At 38.9% G+C, this 4,206-nt stretch overlaps 1 long non-coding RNA gene across 1 annotated transcript; it reads right to left on the bottom strand.

The window, feature by feature from the left end:
* Nucleotides 1-2,623: 2,623 nt before the first annotated feature.
* Nucleotides 2,624-4,206, bottom strand: LOC147819447 (uncharacterized). The gene is made up of 2 exons (XR_015436906.1): nucleotides 4,009-4,206; nucleotides 2,624-3,918 (listed from the first exon to the last, which is right to left on the bottom strand). It is a non-coding gene; the product is annotated as an uncharacterized LOC147819447 (long non-coding RNA).

Raw genomic sequence — 4,206 nt, forward strand, 5'->3', positions numbered from 1 at the left:
ATTTATCCACCTCTTTATGATGCAAACTTGTCTTGTGACAGTGAAGTTCACCTGCACCTTCATTCACAACTGTGTTCTAGTTTTGTCAGTTACAGTTGATTGTAAATTGTTGAAATTAATGCAGTTTTAATCTGAAATAAAGTTTTTTATGGGGCTTTGCTTTGTTGATGGTTTTTATGGAGCGTGTCTGGTGTGAATTTTAACAGTAGCAGCACAGTATAAAAAATCACAACACACTGAATCTGTAATTAATCAAAGACTTTCTATGTTGCTTTAATCAACAACAAACATGATAGAAATGTTTAAATGTGTCCGTCCTTCAACAGTGACAATACAGGATCTAGAGACAGATACTAGAGTTTGTGCTTTTCTAATTTATCTTATGAACTTATCAATTTTAATAACAATGAAAACACTGATAAGAAGAAAACTAGAGACGGCTGTTGGACAGATCAATCAGTTAGACAAACATTTAGAAAGTGCTCACTTTTTTTTACATTGTATTATTTTGAATAATCTTATAGATCGTTAAATTCATTCATCGATGAACAAAATATTCACTTCATGCGACTTTAAATGGCTTCTTCTTCTGGTGGATCTCAGAACACTTCCTGTGATAGAAGATCTTTCATTCCAGATGTGCTTCGTCATCTTTGACTACACACTCTCACCTTCTGTTTAAACATGATGAGTGTCAGTGCTGGAGAAAAACAGCTGTACTTAAAAAGTGACATGGACAAAGTGCTGACAGTTTCCCAGGCTTCTTCTTCCAAACCGACCTTCACCTTCCTCTAACGATGGCGCTAATATCAATCAATCTTTTCAAAGCCTCTCACAGAGAACTTTTTGTTTTTCCGATGAGAGCTTTTTCATACGGCTGTGTCGCACCATTAGCATTCCTGCAGAGCTCATCTATGGCGGGGTTTACTCTGGCAGAGCGCCATGATCCAAAACCACCAGCCTCTGTGTTTGAGATACAGTTGTACCTGTGGAGGCGCATTTGCCAAGACAATTAGGGGATGTAATCTGACTCATCTGCCTCGCTATGGGCCACATACAGAAAACAGTAAAGCATAGAGCTGCTGCTGTCAGAACATAAAAGCAAACTTAACTCCAGAGTAGTTTTTCCATGCAGGATAATCACTGGCTTTTACCTGTTAATTGTAGTAATCCAGCTAAGCTCCTATCAGAGAGTTATTATAGAGGTTGATTTGTTGTATATTCACCTACAGCTGTGAGGAGTCTGTCTCTTTGGTTCAGCCAACCTGAGGAGGAGATAACGAAAGAAAAAAAAGTTTGGTTGATCTGGGATCAGATCTTGAAGAGGTTATCTCAGCTCTCGGCGTCTTGCTTCAGCTTGTCCCCGGCAGGTCGTCTGCCTGTGCGTAACATATGTTTATGGAATTTGATTAATTAGAGGTTTGAGTTGGCAGCTGAATCTTGACATAAAGATTACAACTTTGCCACAAAAAAGAGCCCCCCCCCCCCCCGACCCCACCTGTTATCAGTCATGTATGTGTAACCAGTGACATTTCACACATGTTGTGGGATCACACTACAACACATCAACACAGGATGAAGGTGAATATGAAACTACAGAAGCAAAAACTCCTGCAGCACTTGAAGTGTGAAGAACTTTATTGTCTGACCGACGCGTTTCAGCTTGTTGATCGTGGTCGTCATGAAGGACCCTGATGAAGCCTGCAGACATTCAGGTTCATAAAAGATGACGCTGTACAAAAGCGCCAAGAGCGGGGAGGTGGAGAAATCCATGTGGCACAGATACAGGAAATGATTGTAAGTGCATCATCTCCTTTCTGAACTGTCTCTGCTTTAGCTTAGCATAAAGACTGCAGTAAGGGAAACAGCTAGCTCGGCTCTGTGTGAAGCATCTGACTGATGAACTCATCTCGATTTGATCCACACAACAACACAGAGGTCAAACAACACTGGTTGTGACGCATCATTCACTCCATGATAAGTTGCATTTACATAGTGATTCGTCACCGGAGTTCCTCAAACCCCACAGGGGCAGCAGCAGCGGAGTTAAACGTCTGCTGCAGTGCACCGTGGGTAATGAATCAGATTACATATGTTATCATATGTCTGGAAGACGGAGAATCTGCTGCTGCTTCATGTAGCGGTGAGAATTATCTCCATAAATCACACAGATCTGTTTCTGCAGGACGGAGTGTGTATGTGTGGAAACAACTGAGACAAATGGAAAATGACATGAGCACATTTCTGTTGATGAAGAGTTTAACACCGTCTGTTCAGTCAGTTTTGGTACATAAGAGTCAAATTTCTCAGCACACGCTGTAAATAACATCTGGATCCCAAACTCAGATGTTGTGTTTATCTAGAAGTAGCAGGGCGCCCTCTAGTGGACAAACCCCTCCGGTACTACTGACCAAACAGTCTCACCTCCAGGTCCATTTAGCAGCTGTTCTGGAGCTTTTGATCATTTGACATTTTCAATTCATAAAAGAAAAGAAAAATTATTTCAAAATTTAAAAAAATAACAACCTATTTGTCATAAAGAGTAACTTTACACTGTCTAATTTAAATTGGTTAATTATTTTTAAACAGATTTAAACCTACAAATCATCAGTTGCATCATGGGAACTGTAGGATCCAGTGTTTTTATTGTTTGATCCACACTGCAGACTAAAAACAAACACACTTTGTCGTCTAATGCACCTTTTTTTGACTGTTCTTCTTCTTTAATGTGTCTCTTCTGAGCCCCTCAACCTTATAGAAGTGCAACATTAAACCACTGGAGTTCTTATAACGTGTTAGAATGAATGATGGGTCATATACACAAACAAAACCACCCATTCATTGATTTGTAACAAGTAATTAATTCAGTCATTAAAAAAACAAACAAACTTTTTATTAGAAGAAACTGTTTCTTCACTGCGTGTCGGCACAGTCTGGTTTAAATGCAGCAGGTTGAGACATGTACAGGTTTGTACCACTAGATGTCACTGTGTGATGTCACAGTGTGACAGATGAGCGACAGTGTAAACATGTATTCAAACACAATGAACCTGATGAGATGATATATGTCAAATAATTTTAAATAATAAATAATATTTAAAATTAATGAGCTAAAATAAATTACTGTGAAAAACTCGAACTGTCCAGGGGAACATGGGATAATATGATTATATGAAATATGTGAAATTATGTGATGTAATATTTTATTCTGCACATGAATGTATTAATTATTAATAGTGTAAACATCCTATGAAACAGGAGGGAGGCAGAAAAACATATTTCTGCTACAAAAACATTTTTTTTTAGAATTTTTTGTCCTTTTTACTTAATTAATTAATTGATTAATTAATTTATACATTTTTTGTCTATTTAATTTTTTTAATTTTTACCCCAAAGTTTTTGGGTAAAAAAAAGAATAAGAATAATTTCTTTGGGTTTTTCAAAAAGATTCATAAAACAAAGCAGAACAAACAGCTCTTTGGTTTTAACCTGCAGACAAATGCTCGCAGTGTTCACATGAGGTGACGAGATGTCACTGTTTTAAAGGCTCACCAGCCGAAAAGGTTGTGAATCATCAAGTCTAAACAAATTTTCCACCGTAACAAGAATAAAGAAAAATACAGAAAATCTGGATTTCCTACAAAAACTTGTGTCTATAAAGTGCAAGAGAATCAATATCATCTATCACCTTCAAACACCTGCATGAGTCTAACTAACCGGAGTCTACATTACACTTAGTGGCACTTGAACACAACCCAGGAAGAAGACGTGTCTTCACGTGGACGCTGAGACGTCTACTCTCCTCGATATACGACCACGTTCTTGTCCGTCTCATAGATCTTAATCTCGTAGAGCAGGCCGGGCGGGAGGACCTTCGCCATGTTGTCCCAAATGTAAACAGCCACGTTCTCAGTTGTGCTGATGGACGGAGAGAAAGGAAGAAAGTCATTAGGACACAAACACACACATGTAATTCTGCTGTCGACGTCAACCGAGAACGATACTCACCTGACAACGCTGGCAAAGTAAGGGACGTCCTTATCCAGGTTCTTATGGTCCAGTGGAGTCATGATGACGTCCTGCAGGATCAGTCAGTCAGTCAGTCAGTCAGTCTCAGAATAACACTTGAAATAAACCATCAAATACAACAGAGGAACATGAAACTCGCACAGAGTCGAGAGCTGAAACACAGAACTTGTAAGTGTC

Source organism: Seriola lalandi, unplaced genomic scaffold (genome assembly GCF_002814215.2).
Source record: "Seriola lalandi dorsalis isolate HSWRI2012SDOR001 ecotype SW California unplaced genomic scaffold, Sedor1 jcf7180002053436, whole genome shotgun sequence".
In the NCBI taxonomy this organism is placed as follows: Eukaryota; Metazoa; Chordata; class Actinopteri; order Carangiformes; family Carangidae; genus Seriola; species Seriola lalandi.